The sequence below is a fragment of the Salvelinus fontinalis genome, chromosome 32 (assembly GCF_029448725.1).
Source record: "Salvelinus fontinalis isolate EN_2023a chromosome 32, ASM2944872v1, whole genome shotgun sequence".
NCBI lineage: Eukaryota > Metazoa > Chordata > Actinopteri > Salmoniformes > Salmonidae > Salvelinus > Salvelinus fontinalis.
This window is the reverse complement of record NC_074696.1, coordinates 45,306,028-45,323,408: the sequence shown is the minus strand read 5'-3', so window position 1 is coordinate 45,323,408 and position 17,381 is coordinate 45,306,028.

The window sequence follows — 17,381 nt, the reverse complement described above, 5'->3', positions numbered from 1 at the left end:
GCTCTTTGGCCTACCTAAGAGTAGTGGACGTTATTACTATCCGGTTACCGACAGCTGCCACTAAGGCTCTGAAAGGCCTTCTCCGTCACGCCTGTACAGTATGACAGCTTGGGTGAGCGGTGATGAGGGCAGGACTGGGGCACAATCTGTTAGGTTTACAGTGGGATGTTAATAATGATAATGAGAACCTGACATGCAATCAGACTTCAACAGGAAATAATAACTTCTGCTAATGTCATACTGACTTTCACAGTGTGAATTTAATATCAAACGATTAACAGTGATTGAATGGAAAAGTATGTCAAACTAGTCTTAGTCTACATTCAACATTAGTAAAGTGCACGGATCCCCAAAAAATGTTGAACAGGTATGAGGCAACAACATTAGGCTAATGGTGGCAGTAAATGGCAAAATAAACACTCATGTCACATTTGTATTCTGTAGATTAGATCTTATCTCTATAACATGGTCAACATTATTTTTCCAGTGATTAAGAGAAGTTTCTTAGTTGGGAGAATAATCAAAACAAAATAACAGAAATGGACCGTTGTTACTTATTTATACAGGCATAGTTAGTAATCAGTTAATGTTCCCTTTTCATTTACTAAATTGTTGTAGGGCCTAGAATACATTTACTCTATGGGTCTGTCGATTTCCTGGACACAAATTAAGCCATGGACTGAAAGTGCCTTTTAGTCCATGATAAGGCTTAATCAGTGTCTGTGAAACCCCAGAACTAGCCTATCCAATCCACATGTTACTTAGTAGGCCTACATACAGAGTTTCCCACCCAGCAAACATATTGCCGGCGGGCCAGTAGCGGTCCACCGGTGGCAAAGTTAGCGGCCCACCAGTGGGCACCGCCTGCGGTTTGTCGGCTTTTTGTTCATCGTTTTTCCAGCGGACCACCAGCGCCAGCCAGCACTTTTCCGACAGAGGTCAACTACTGGGCCGCTGGTTCATAATAAGTATTTGTTGGCGGTCCATGGTCGGTCCGCCGTTCATATTTTCAGTATCTTTCCAAACAATAATGAACCCAAAATAATGTACACCACTCTCAATAATCGTTGTAAATTTATTGTAAAACACATTACAATATAAAAATATCTGCATTGAATACATGGTAATGATGAATATGCATTTTATACATTTCATAAAAAAAATTGTAAGTGATATACAATTAGAAATAATAATAATAAAATAAATATACAGTTGAAGTCGGAAGTTTACATACACTTAGGTTGGAGTCATTAAAACTCATTTTTCAACCACTCCACAAATGTCTTGTTAACAAACTATAGTTTGGCAAGTCGGTTAGGACATCTACTTAAAGCATGTCACAAGTAATTTTTCCAACAATTGTAAACAGACAGATTATTTCACTTATAATTCACTGTATCATAATTCCAGTGGGTCAGAAGTTTACATACACTAAGTTGACTGTGCCTTTAAACAGCTTGGAAAATTCCAGAAAATGATGTCATGGCTTTAGAAGCTTCTGATAGGATAATTGACAACATTTGAGTCAATTGGAGGTGTATCTGTGGATGTATTTCAAGGCCTACCTTCAAACTCAGTGGCTCTGTGCTTGACATCATGGGAAATTGAAAAGAAGACCTCCACAAGTCTGGTTCATCCTTGGGAGCAATTTCCAAACACCTGAAGGTACCACGTTCATCTGTACAAACAATAGCCCACAAGTATAGACACCATGGGACCACGCAGCCTTCATACCGCTCAAGTAGGAGACGCGTTCTGTCTCCTAGAGATGAACGTACTTTGGTGCGAAAAGTGCAAATCAATCCCAGAACAACAGCAAAGGACCTTGTGAAGAAGCTGGAGGAAACAGGTACAAAAGTATCTATATCCACAGTAAAACGAGTCCTATATCGACATAAGCTGAAAGGCCGCTCAGCAAGGAAGAAGCCACTGCTCCAATAGCCACTGCTCCAATCAATCCCATAGACAATTTGTGGGCAGGTATGCAAAAGCGTGTGCCAGCAAGGAGGCCTACAAGCCTGACTCAGTTATCCCAGCTCTGTCAGGAGGAATGGGCCAAAATTCACCCAACTTATTGTGGGAAGCTTGTGGAAGGCTACCTGAAACGTCTGACCCAAGTTAAACAATTTAAAGACAATGCTACCAAGTACTAATTAAGTGTATGTAAACTTCTGACCCACTTGGAATGTGATGAAAGAAATAAAAGCTGAAATAAATCATTCTCTCTATTATTATTCTGACATTTCACATTCTTAAAATAAAGTGGTGATCCCAACTGACCTTAAACAGGGAATTATTAAGAGGATTAAATGTCAGGAATTGTGAAAAACTGAGTTTAAATGTATTTGGCTAAGGTGTATGTAAACTTCCGACTTCAACTGTATATACACTACTGTTCATAAGTTTGGGGTAACTTAGAAATGTTCTTGTTTTTGAAAGAAAAGCTAAATGTTTTGTTCATTCAAATAACATCAAATTGATCAGAAATACAGTGTAGACATTGTTAATGTTGTAAAAGAATTTTGTTGCTGGAAACTGATTCTTTTTTAAAGGAATATCTACATAGGCGTACAGAGGCCCATTATCAGCAACCATCACTCCTGTGTTCCAATGGCACACTGTGTTAGCTAATCTAAGTTTATCATTTTAAAAGGCTAATTGATCATTAGAAAAGCCTTTTGCAATTATGTTAGCACAGATGAAAACTGTGTGTGATTAAAGAAACAATAAAACTGGCCTTCTTTAGACTAGTTGAGTTTCTGGAGCATCAGCATTAACATATGACAGTGCGCTAGTTATAAACTTTGGAAACCTATTCCTTTCTATTCCTATTCATTTTTCATCAATCAAAGATGGCATTGCAGTCAGACGTCCTTTGTCCTCGTCTTGTCGTGTCCCGTGTATATATATATTTACATCTTTCTTCGCATTTCTTTATATATTTAATTTCCAAAAACTCAACTTCAAAACACTCTCCTGCAACCCGCCTCACCAATTTAAAAAAAATGTATTATTTACCTCAAATCTGGAATCCACAATAAAAGCTAGCCAGAAGCTAGCCAGAAGCTAACCAGAAGCTAGCCAGAAGCTAACCAGAAGCTACCCAGAAGCTAACCAGAAGCTACCCAGAAGCTAACCAGAAGCTAGCCAGAAGATAGCCAGTTTACTGGCTAACGTTAGTATTCAGCTAACCACGGTTTGTGGTCATCAGCTATCCTTTAGCTCGAAAAGCTATTGCCAGTTTTGTACAACGCGACTCAAACCAGAACATACCGGACCTATTTTTCTCTCCATATCCCCAGATTTCAACCGCAAGCTCTGGACATTTACACCTGGATCTCACAGTAGGCTAGCTGCTATCCGTGTGACTATTGGCTTACGTCGATCCCGAAGCAAACATCAATTATTCCGGAGCTAGCCAGCTGAAGAGTTCCTTCAGCCACTCCTGGGCTACAATCACCTATCCGGACCCGTTTTACTGCTAATGCGGAGCCCCACCGGGCCTTCACGACTGGACTACCGACGTTATCTGCCCGAGAGAGTTATCCAACTGGCCCCTCCGTCGCGACGTTACCTGAACACCCATCTGCGGCTCGCTAATCGTTAGCTGCCTTATCGGCTACTATCTGAATAGGTCTATCGGACAATTTTTCTTGGGTCACTATAACTATGTCTATTTTGCCAATTGGATTGATCCCCTCTACCACACGGAACCCCACTAATCTACCGACGGAAACGCACAAGTTGGCTAAAAACAGACCTCCATCCTATGCTAGCTTGCTACCGATGGCCCTGCTAGCTGTCTGAATCGCCGTGACCCCAACCAACCTCACTATTCACTGGACCCTTATGATCACTCGACTAAGCATGCCTCTCCTTAATGTCAAAATGCCTTGTCCATTGCTGTTCTGGTTAGTGTTTATTGGCTTATTTCACTGTAGAGCCTCTAGCCCTGCTCATTATAACTTATCCAACCTTTCAGTTCCACCACCCACACATGCGATGACATCACCTGTTTTCAATAATGTTTCTAGAGACAATATCTCTCTCCTCATCACTCAATACCTAGGTTTACCTCCACTGTTTTCACTTCCTACCATACCTTTGTCTGTACATCATATCTTTAAGCTATTTTATCGCCCCCAGAAACCTCCTTTAACTCTCTGTTCCAGACGTTCTAGACGACCAATTCTCATAGCTTTTAGCCGTACCCTTATCCTACTCCTCCTCTGTTCCTCTTGTGATGTAGAGGTGAATCCAGGCCCTGCAGTGCCTAGCTCCACTCCTGTTCCCCAGGTGCTCTCTTTTGATGACTTCTGTAACCGTATTAGCCTTGGTTTCATGCATGTTAACATTAGAAGCCTCCTCCCTAAGTTTGTTTTATTCACTGCTTTAGCACACTCTGTCAACCCGGATGTTCTAGCCGTGTCTGAATCCTGGCTTAGGAAGACCACAAAAATTCTGAAATCTCCATCCCTAACTACAACATTTTCAGACAAGACAGAACTGCCAAAGGGGGCGGAGTTGCAATCTACTGCAAAGGTAGCCTGCAGAGTTCTGTCCTACTATCTGTACCCAAACAATTTGAACTTCTACTTTTAAAAATCCACCTCTCTAAAAACAAGTCTCTCACCGTTGCCGCCTGCTATAGACCACCCTTTTCCCCCAGCTGTGCTCTGGACACCATATGTGAACTGATTGCCCCCCATCTATCTTCAGAGCTCGTGCTGCTAGGCGACCTAAACTGGAACATGCTAAACACCCCGGCCATTCTACAATCTAAGCTTGATGCCCTCAATCTCACACAAATTATCAATGAACCTACCAGGTACAACCCCAAATCTGTAAACACGGACACCCTCATAGATATCATCCTAACCAACTTGCCCTCTAAATACACCTCTGCTGTTTTCAACCAAGATCTCAGTGATCACTGCCTCATTGCCTGCATCCGTAATGAGTCAGCGGTCAAACGACCTCCACTCCTCACTGTCAAACGCTCCCTGAAACACTTCAGCGAGCAGGCCTTTCTAATCGACCTGTCCGGGGTATCCTGGAAGGATATTGATCTCATCCCGTCAGTAGAGGATGCCTGGTTATTTTTTTAAATTCCTTCCTCACCATCTTAAATAAGCATGCCCCATTCAATAAATTTAGAACCAGGAACAGATATAGCCCTTGGCTCTCTCCAGACCTGACTGCCCTTAACCAACACAAAAACATCCTATGGCGTTCTGCATTAGCATCAAACAGCCCCCGTGATATGCAATTTTTCAGGGAAGCTAGAAACCAATACACACAGGCAGTTAGAAAAGCCAAGGCTAGCAGAAATTTGGTTCCTGCAACACAAACTCAAAAAAGTTCTGGGACACTGTAAAGTCCATGGAGAATAAGAACACCTCCTCTCAGCTGCCCACTGCACTGAGGATAGGAAACACTGTCACCACCGATAAATCCACTATAATTGAGAATTTCAATTAGCATTTTTCTACGGCTGGCCATGCTTTCCACCTGGCCACCCCTACACCGGTCAACAGCACTGCACACCCCACAGCAACTCGCCCAAGCCTTCCCCATTTCTCCTTCTCCCAAATCCAGTCAGCTGATGTTCTGAAAGAGCTGCAAAATCTGGACCCCTACAAATCAGCAAGGCTAGACAATCTGGACCCTTTCTTTCTAAAATTATCTGCCGAAATTGTTGCAACCCTCATTACTAGCCTGTTCAACCTCTATTTTGTGTCGTCTGAGATTCCCATTCTGTATACTTCTGGCCCTTCTTTGGACACTGTGTTAGCAACCCTCCAGACGAGCTTCAATGCCATACAACTCTCCTTCCGTGGCCTCCAATTGCTCTTAAATACAAGTAAAACTAAATCATGCTCTTCAACCGATCGCTGCCTGCACCTGCAGGCTCGTCCAGCATCATTACTCTGGACGGTTCTGAATTAGAATATGTGGACAACTACAAATACCTAGGTGTCTGGTTAGACTGTAAACTCTCCTTCCAGAATCACATCAAACATCTCCAATCCAAAGTTAAATCTAGAATTGGCTTCCTATTTCGCAACAAAGCATCCTTCACTCATGCTGCCAAACATACCCTTGTAAAACTGACCATCCTACCGATCCTCGACTTCGGCGATGTCATTTACAAAATAGCCTCCAATACCCTACTCAATAAATTGGATGCAGTCTATCACAGTGCCATCCGTTTTGTCACCAAAGCCCCATATACTACCCACCACTGCGACCTGTACGCTCTCGTTGGCTGCCCCTCGCTACATACTCGTCGCCAAACCCGCTGGCTCCAGGTCATCTACAAGGCCCTGCTAGGTAAAGTCCCCCCTTATCTCAGCTCGCTGGTCACCATAGCAGCACCCACCTGTATTACGCACTCCAGCAGGTATATCTCTCTGGTCACCCCCAAAACCAATTCTTCCTTTGGCCGCCTCTCCTTCACGTTCTCCGCTTTCAACGACTGGAACGAATCACAAAAATCTCTGAAACTGGAAACACTTATCTCCCTCACTTGCTTTAACCTGTCTAGCCCCCGGGTTCCGCGAACCCCCCCCCCACATTCCACTGAAAAGGCAGCGCGCGAAATTCAAAAAATTTATTTTTTTAATATTTAACTTTCACACATTAACAAGTCCAATACAGCAAATGAAAGATAAACATCTTGTGAATCCAGTCAACATGTCCGATTTTTAAAATGTTTTACAGCGAAAACACCACGTATATTTATGTTAGCTCACCACCAAATACAAAAAAGCACAGACATTTCTTTCACAGCACAGGTAGCATGCACAAAGCCAACCTAACTAACCAAGAACCAACCAAACTAACCAAGAAACAACTTCATCAGATAACATGTTATACAATAAATCTATGTTTTGTTTGAAAAATTTGCATATTTGAGGTTAAAATCAGTTTTACATTGCAGCTACCATCACAGCTACCGTCACAAATAGGACCGAAGCAGCCAGAGTAATTTTTTTTATTTATTTTTTATTTCACCTTTATTTAACCAGGTAGGCTAGTTGAGAACAAGTTCTCATTTGCAACTGCAACCTGGCCAAGATAAAGCATAGCAGTGTGAACAGACAACAACACAGAGTTACACATGGAGAAAAACAATAAACAAGTCAATAACATGGTAGAAAAAAAGAGAATCTATATACAATGTGTGCAAAAGGCATGAGGTAGGCAATAAATCGAATAATTACAATTTAGCAGATTAACACTGGAGTGATAAATCATCAGATGATCATGTGCAAGAAGAGATACTGGTGTGCAAAAGAGCAGAAAAGTAAATAAATAAAAGCAGTATGGGGGGTGAGGTAGGTAAATTGGGTGGGTAGTTTAAAGATGGACTATGTACAGCTGCAGCGATCGGTTAGCTGATCGGATAGCAGATTTTTAAAGTTGTTGAGGGAGATAAAAGTCTCCAACTCCAGAGATTTTTGCAATTCGTTCCAGTCGCAGGCAGCAGAGAACTGGAAGGAAAGGCGTCCAAATGAGGTTTTGGCTTTAGGGATGATCAGTGAGATACACCTGCTGGAGCGCGTGCTACGGGTGGGTGTAGCCATCGTGACCAGTGAACTGAGATAAGGCGTCACTTTACCTAGCATAGCCTTGTAGATGACCTGGAGCCAGTGGGTCTGACGACGAACATGTAGCGAGGGCCAGCCGACTAGGGCATACAGGTCGCAGTGGTGGGTCGTATATGGGGCTTTAGTAACAAAACGGATGGCACTGTGATAAACTGCATCCAGTTTGCTGAGTAGAGTATTGGAAGCTATTTTGTAGATGACATCGCCGAAGTCGAGGATCGGTAGGATAGTCAGTTTTACTAGGGTAAGTTTGGCGGTGTGAGTGAAGGAGGCTTTGTTGCGGAATAGAAAGCCGACTCTAGATTTGATTTTGGATTGAAGATGTTTGATATGAGTCTGGAAGGAGAGTTTGCAGTCTATCCAGACACCTAGGTACTTATAGATGTCCACATATTCTAGGTCGGAACCGTCCAGGGTGGTGATGCTAGTCGGGCGTGCGGGTGCAGGCAGCGAACGGTTGAAAAGCATGCATTTGGTTTTACTAGCGTTTAAGAGCAGTTGGAGGCCACGCAAGGAGTGTTGTATGGCATTGAAGCTCGTTTGGAGGTTAGATAGCACAGTGTCCAAGGAAGGGCCGGAAGTATACAGAATGGTGTCGTCTGCGTAGAGGTGGATCGGGGAATCGCCCGCAGCAAGAGCAACATCATTGATGTATACAGAGAAAAGAGTCGGCCCGAGAATTGAACCCTGTGGTACCCCCATAGAGACTGCCAGAGGACCGGACAACATGCCCTCTGATTTGACACACTGAACTCTGTCTGCAAAGTAGTTGGTGAACCAGGCAAGGCAGTCATTAGAAAAACCGAGGCTATTGAGTCTGCCGATAAGAATATGGTGATTGACAGAGTCGAAAGCCTTGGCCAGGTTGATGAAGACGGCTGCACAGTAATGTCAATTACAGACACCAACGTCAAATACCTAAATACTCATCATAAAACATTTCTGAAAAATTCATGGTGTACAGCAAATGAAAGATAAACATCTTGTGAATCCAGCCAATATTTCAGATTTTTTAAGTGTTTTACAGCGAAAACACAATATAGCATTATATTAGCTTACCACAATAGCCAAAAACACAACCCATTTATGAGCAGCAAAAGTTAGCGATCGCAAAAAAACAGCAAAAGATATATAATTTTTCACTAACCTTGACAAACTTCATCAGATGACAGTCCTATAACATCAGGTTATACAATACACTTATCTTTTGTTCGAAAATGTGCATATTTAGAGCTGAAATCCGTGGTTATACATTGTGAAAACGTAGCAACTTTTTCCCAGAATCTCCGGATATATTTCTGACACTCACCTAATCTGACCAAATAACTCATCATAAACTTTACTAAAAAATACATGTTGTACAGCAAATGAAAGATACACTAGTTCTTAATGCAATCGCCGTGTTAGAATTCTAAAAATAACTTTAGTACGACATACAGCTTACGTTATAGCGAGACAGCGCCTGCAATGAGGGCGGAAAATAGTACTAAACATTTTCCACAGAAATACGAAATAACATCATAAATGGTTCCTACTTTTGCTGAGATTCCATCAGAATCTTGTACAAGGGGTCCTTTGTCCAGAACAATCGTTGTTTGGTTTTAGAATGTCCTTTTCTCCTGTCGAATTCGCGCCACAATGCTAGCCAATGTTGATGAGGTTCCCAATTTCTCTCGACGCAAAGAACGGAAAACTCCAAAAGTCCCAATTAACGTTGAATAATCTGATAAAACTCGGTTGAAAAAACATACTTTACGATGTTATTATCACATGTATCAAATAAAATCAGAGCCGGAGATATTAGCCGTGTATACCGAACGCTTATCAGAAGACAATATGGAGGTCCTTCGTGCGCCTAGGTAGAGAAAGGAAATTCCTGATCTGCCACTCCAAAAGCTCTTGTTCGACCTCAGATCAAGCTAGACACCCCATTCTACCTTCAACTGCCTGTTGACATCTAGTGGAAGGCGTATGAAGTGCATGCATATCGATAAATATAAGGCAATTGAATAGGCAGGCCCTGGAACAGAGCATCGTTTTCAGATTTTTCACTTCCTGTATGGAAGTTTGCTGCAAAATGAGTTCTGTTTTACTCACAGATATAATTCAAACAGTTTTAGAAACTTGAGAGTGTTTTCTATCCAATAGTAATAATAATATGCATATTGTATGATCTAGAATAGAGTACGAGGCCGTTTAAATTGGGCACGATTTTTTCCAAAGTGAAAACAGCGCCCCCCTATTGACAAGAAGTTTTAAGCGTGTACTGTAAATGTGGTAACGGTTTGATATCTGTGATATTCTCTGAAGTTGCAGATCCAAATGACTAGAGGCCATGTGCCACCTCAAGACAGAGTGACAGTACGTATCCAGTTGTAATTTGTTAGGGTAAACAATTAAATTGTATGAAGTATTATAGCTTTACAAACCTGTCAAAGCAACTCAATAGAATACAATTATCATCACATTTTTACATATTAGGTTATTTAAAGTCTTATTACTACTTGGTGCATAATGTTCGAACTTTCCAAATACTTGCATGGGTGAAACTTGTACTGACAACAGTAATGAAATCACCATATTCTTCTGGGGTAAAACACAAGTGTGATGCATTGCTTGTAAATATCTGTATTTATTTGCCATCAAACTAAAAGCATTAGTTAAAAAATTATTCTTAGGATTTATTTGTTGGGATTCATTAACCTTTCCACTGAGCTCCTGACTGACATCCCTTCACTTTTTGTGCTGTGCCAGTTTCAAAAGCATGCAAAGTATGTCTTAATTATGTCCAAGTGCCAGCGAGGAAGAAGCTGGCCAAGACAGAGAATCAGAATCAGGTTTCTTTAGCCATCAAGATATTGATCTTGAAATCGTAAATGTAGAAAGTTTAAACAACAGCATGCATTTTTACTTATATTTTAGTGCAAGATCTGCCATCCCTGCTTGATGAGCCCGTGACTTCTGAGATGCCCACTGGAAACATTAAAGGTATATTATATTATTCTAGCCTATATGTTATAAAATGTTGCTTCTCTTGTATTATCAACATCAATTCCATATTGTATGGCTGTCAGCAGCTAAACTCAGGAAAAAAAGAAACCTCCCTTTGTCAGGGCCCTGTCTTTCAAAGATAATTCGTACAAATCCAAATAACTTCACAGATCTTCATTATAAAGGTTTTAACTTCGACTTCATCACAATCCCGGATCCGGGAGCACCCCCATCAGTAAAAAAGCTGACTAGCATAGCCTAGCATAGCGTCACAAGTAAATACTAGCATCTAAATATCATTAAATCACAAGTCCAAGACACCAGATGAAAGATACACATCTTGTGAATCCAGCCATCATTTCTGATTTTTTAAATGTTTTACAGGGAAGACACAATATGTATTTCTATTAGCTAACCACGATAGCAAAAGACACAACTTTTTTCCCCACCATTTTTTTCCTGCATAGGTAGCTATCACAATTTCGACAAAATAAAGATATAAATAGTCACTAACCAAGAAACAACTTCATCAGATGACAGTCTGATAACATATTTATTGTATAGCATATGTTTTGTTAGAAAAATGTGCATATTTCAGGTATAAATCATAGTTTTACATTGCAGCCACCATCACAACTCTCACCAAAGCAACTAGAATAACTACAGAGACCAACGTGAATTACCTAAATACTCATCATAAAACATTTATGAAAAATACACAGCGTACAGCAAATGAAAGACAAAGATCTTGTGAATCCAGACAATATTTCAGATTTTTTAAGTGTTTTACAGCGAAAACACAATATAGCATTATATTAGCTTACTACAATAGCCAACCACACAACAGCATTGATTCAAGCCAACAATAGCGATAACGAATAAACCAGCAAAAGATATACATTTTTTCACTAACCTTCTCAAACTTCTTCAGATGACAGTCCTATAACATCATATTACACAATACATATAGTTTGTTCGAAAATGTGCATATTTAGCGGCACAAATCGTGGTTATACAGTGAGAATAGTAGCCAAGCTGCCAACAAAATGTCGGGAGAAATCTTGGGAGAGGCACCTAATCTAATCAGTAACTAATCATAAACTTGACTAAGAAATACAGGTTGGACAGCAAATGAAAGATACATTAGTTCTTAATGCAACCGCTGTGTTAGATTTTTAAAATTAACGTTACTACGACATACAGCGTGCGTTAAAGCGAGACCGCACCGAAATTAATGGCGGAATAGTAGTTTCACATTTTTCAACAGAACAACGAATTAACATCATAAATACTTCTTACTTTTTGATGTGCTTCCATCAGAATCTTGGGCAAGTTGTCCTTTGTCCAGAAGAATCGTTGCTCTGGTTGTAGATTGTCGCCTTCAACTTTGGAATTAGCAGTAAACATTAGCCATGTGGCCCAGACGTGCCCAACTCACTATAACGCAGCACAAAGAAATATCCGAAAATCGCAATATACTGATATAAACTGATATAACTCGGTTTAAAATAACAACATTATGATGTCTTTAACACCTATATCGAATAAAATCAGAGCCGGAAATATCTAAGGCCTATAACGGGAGCTTTCCAGAACGCCATCCTGAGGTCTGTCTTGCGTCATGGCGAATGTTGAAAAGACTGCACCCCACGTTCCAAGACCCTTTATATGGCCTCAGATCTGCCTAGCAACTCCATTCCAATTCTCACTATTTGCTGACATCTAGGGGAAGGCGTATGCAGTGCATCTCGACCAATAGAAGACATGCAAATTAATAAACTGACCCCAGAACAGCCTGCCTGATTTCAGATTTCTCACTTCCTCATAGGAAGTTTGCTCCAACTTGAGTTCTGTTTTACTCACAGATATAATTCAAACGGTTTTAGAAACTAGAGAGTGTTTTCTATCCAATAGTAATAATAATATGCATATTGTATGAGCAAGAATTGAGTACGAGGCAGTTTAATTTGGGAACGAAATTTTTACAAAGTGAAAACAGCACCCCCTATTGAGAAAAGGTTAAACACTGTTTCCCATGCATGTGCAATGAACCATAAACAATTCATGAACATGCACCTGTGGAACGGTCGTTAAGACACTAACAGCTTACAGACGGTAGGCAATTAAAAGGTCACAGTTTCGAAAACATAGGACACTAAAGAGGCCTTTCTACTGACTCTGAAAAACACCAAAAGAAAGATGCCCAGGGTCCCAGCTCATCTGTGTGAACATGCCTTAGGCAAGGAGGCCTTAGGACTGCAGATGTGGACAGGGCAATAAATTGCAATGTCTGTACTGTGAGACGCCTAAGACAGCGCTACAGGGAGACAGGACGGACAGCTTATTGTCCTCGCAGTGGCAGACCACCTGTAACAATACCTGCACAGGATCGGTACATCCGAGCATCACACCTGTGGGACAGGTACGGGATGGCAACAACAACTGCTCGAGTTACACCAGGAATGCACAATCCCTCCATCAGTGCTCAGACTGTCCGCAATAGGCTGAGAGAGGCTGAGGGCTTGTAGGCCTGTTGTAAGGCAGGTCCTCACCAGACATCACCGGCAACAAGACAGGACTGACAAAAAGTGCTCTTCAATAACAAGTCGCGGTTTTGCCTCACCAGGGGTGATGGTGGGATTTGCGTTCCTTGTTTCTTGTCAATCATTGGCTTATTGATGAAATCAGCAGTCAGACAATATTTTCTTTAACTAAATCAATCAAATCTTTATTTAATGCAATTGCAGACAGAAGTTGACAATGTAAACATAGCGTGTATGTTTCAGAGTAAGTTCTGCACCCCACCTAAGGGCGCAGCTGATTTTATACATGTGATCACTCCCTAGTGGCATGATCACCTACGTCAATGTATGTGTGTATCAGTAAGCTGAGGTTACCTTATAAGGCAACCTAGTACAGTAGCTTCTCTGAACATATTAGCATTGTCCACTGTCACACAAGATCAAAATGTCAAAACCAGACAGTGGTTACTTCTCTTTATCTAGTATAGGTCTGACTCAGACCTAGTCTACAAGCACACTCTCGCAACACCCAGGGCTTAATTGAAACTTCTTCAGGCTAGAGTTGTTATCAAGATTCATATGAATAAAATTTTGCCATCGTGCAATTTATGCAGGATGGTATTTTGGCCTTAATGATATTTCTTTGAGTCATTCCTTATGTATAATGTTTTCCTAAGAATTATTTTTCTAGATCTTTTGTTACTACATTCAGGAAAGTTTTGCCTAGTCCTTTGTGTAGTTTGGTCAACATTCCAGGAGATAGCGCTATATAGATAAAGTAAAAGCACTGCCTGGCTTGCTTTATTGCTTTGGTACATTTTTCACATGTGTTTATGAATTACATTTCAAGATCCATCACCAATTGAACTTCCTCTGCAAAGCAGTTTGTGAACCAAAGAGAAAGTGAAATGAGTGAAGTAATTAAGTATTACCTCAATAAAAGTTAAAGATCAAACCATTTAAAAAACGAATTTGAGCTCTGGAGAAATGAATGAAATTTGTTTGTGTATATGGAAAAACAAAACAAATTGTCCATCTTCCAGTTTAGCTAATCCCCTTTAGCTCCTTAGATAGAATTACAGAGATGTTTACATAAAATAATGTGTTGACTGAGCTATAACAAGTTGAAACGAAACATTGAAATTGGTGGTGTGATTCTTGTGAATAATTACATGTGATGTCCTCAAATGTGCATATTCACTGTGGATGAAATATGTGCCTTGGTTGGTTATCAATTGCACACCCATCAAGGAATGGGGCTATAATGCCCAGGTTCCCTCAGAGTAATCCCTCACCGCAAGATTCATACATAGGACTTTGGCTTCTCTGCTCTGCTGAACCTCTGACTGAACTCCCTGCTGTCTATGTGCACAGCATGCATCTATGTGCACAGATGCATGCTATCCTCTTCTTACTTACTCTTCTTCTTAAAAAAATAAGTGTACAATCTATTTTCTTGTGGTTTATTTTGAGCACAATGCAACAGTGTGAAATATAATTAAAAGAGATGGAATATATTTTGAAATACATATAGTTATTTTTGATTATGATATATGCATATGGTCAAGTCCTTTTTCATATATGATATGCGTGATGTGTTTTTTTTGTACTTTTGAGTAGAATTTACTATTTTTAACTGATAATTTTATTTTTGCTGACATAATAGTCTGGGATATCTGTTTCAATGTCTTGCTTCCCTCTTATCTTACATTTAACAGCGTCGTCCCGGATTAGGGAGTGTTTGGCCGGCAGGGATATCCTTGTCTCGTTGCGCACTAGTGACTCCTGTGGCGGCCGGGCGCAGTGCACGCTGACCAGGTCGCCAGGTGTACGGTGTTTCCTCTGACACATTGGTGCGGCTGGCTTCCGGGTTGGATGTGCATTGAGTCAAGAAGCAGTGTGGCTTGGTTGGGTTGTGTTTCGGAGGATGCATGGCTCTCGACCTTCGCCTCTCCCGAGTCCGTACGAGAGTTGCAGCGATGAGACAAGACTGTAACTACTACAAATTGGATACTACGAAATTGAGGAGAAAAAAGGGGTAAAAAATGTAATTAAATAAATAAATAAATAAAAGAGAACATCATCCCCACAGTGAAGCATGGTGATGGCCATCATGCTGTGGGATGTTTTTCATCGGCAGGGACTAGGAAACTAGTCAGAATTGAAGGAATGATGGATGGCGCTAAATACAGATAAATTCTTGAGGGAAACCTGTTTCAGTCTTCCAGACATTTGAGACTGGGACAGAGGTTCCCCTTCCAGCAGGACAATGACCCTAAGCATACTGCTATAGCAACACTCCAGTGGTTTAAGGGGAAACATTTACATGTCTTGGAATGGCCTAGTCAAAGCACATACCTCAATCCAATTGTGGTATGACTTAAAGAATGCTGAATACCAGCGGAACCCATCCAACTTGAAGGAGCTGGAGCATTTTTGCCTTGAAGAATTGCCAGAAATCTCAGTGGCTAGATGTGCCAAGATTATAGAAACATACCCAAAGAGACTTGCAGCTGTAATTGCTGCAAAAGGTGGCTCTGCAAAGTATTGACTTTGGAGGGGTGAATAGGCATGCATGCTCAAGTTTTCATTTTTTTTTGTCTTATTTCTTGTTTGTTTCACAGACAAAAAAATATTTTGCATCTTCAAAGTGGTAGGCATGTTGTGTAAATCAAATGCTACAACCCCCCCAAAAATGTATTTTAATTCCAGGTTGTAAGGCAACAAAATAGGAAAAATGTCAAGGGGGTGAATACTTTAGCCAGCCACTGTAATATGTACATTAGTGTATCGTTAAAGTGACTATGCGTAGATGATACACAGAGAGTAGCAACAGCTTAAAAGAGGGGTGGGGGGTGGCGGGACACAATACAAGTAGTCTGGGTAGCCATTTGATTACATGGTCAGGAGTCTTATGGCTTGGGGATAAAAGCTGTTGAGAAGCTTTTTGGTCCTAGACTTGGTGCTCCAGTACTGCTTGCCATGCGGTACCAGAGAAAACAGTCTATGACTGTGGTGGCTGGGGTCTTTGACAATTTTTAGGACCTTCCTCTGACACAACTAGTATATAGGTCCTGGATGGCAGGAAGCTTGGCCCCAGTGATGTACTGGGCCGTAAGCACTACTCTGTAGTGCCTTGCGATTGTATGCCGAGCAGTTGCCGTACAAGGCAGTGATGCAACCAGTCAGGGTGCTCTCGATGTTGCAGCTGTAGAACCTTTTGAGGATCTGAGGATCCATGCCAAATCTTTTTAGTTTACAGAGTGGGAATAGGCTTTGTCGCGCCCTATTCACGACTCTCTTGGTGTGTTTGGACCATTCTAGTATGTTGGTGATGTGGACACCAAGGAACTTGAAGCTCTCAACCTGCTCCACTACAGCCCCGTCGATGAGAATGGGGGGATGCTCGGTCCTCCTCTGCAAACTTAATGATGGTGTTGGAGTAGTGCCTGGCCACGCAGTCATGTGTGAACAGGGAGTACAGGAGGGGACTGAGCACGCACCCCTGAGGGGCTCCAGTGTTGAGGATCAGCGTGGATGTGTTGCTACCTACCCTCACCACCTGGGGGCGGCCCGTCAGGTAGTGCAGGATCCAGTTGCAGAGGGAGGTGTTTAGTCCCAGGATCCTTAGCTTAGTGATGAGCTTTGAGAGCACTATGGTGTTGAACACAATGTCAATGAATAGCATTCTCATGTAGGTGTTTCTTTTGTCCAGGTGGGAAAGGGCAGTGTGGAGTGCAATAGAGATTGGATCTGTTTTTGGGATATGCAAATTGGAGTGAGTCTAGGGTTTCTGGGATAATGGTGCTAATGTGAGTAGTCATTTAGGCAGGTTACCTTAGTGTTCTTGGGCACAGGGACTATGGTGGTCTGCTTGAAACATGTTGGTATTACAGACTCAATCAGGGACATGTTGTCATGCCCTGACCTTAGAGATCCTTATTATTCTCTATGTTTGGTTAGGTCAGGGTGTGACTCGGGTGGGAAAGTCTATGTTTTCTATTTCTTTGTTTTTGGCCGAGGATGGTTCCCAATCAGAGGCAGCTGTCTATCGTTGTCTCTGATTGGGGATCATATATAAGTTGTCATTTTCCTTTTGGGTTTTGTGGGATCTTGTTTTCTGTTTAGTGTCTGTGCCTGACAGAACTGTTCGCTTTTGTTTTTTGTCTTTGTTATTTTGTTTTGGTGTCATCAATAAAAAGACAATGTACGCCTACCACGCTTTGGTCCACTCTGCATTCTAACACCAACGAGA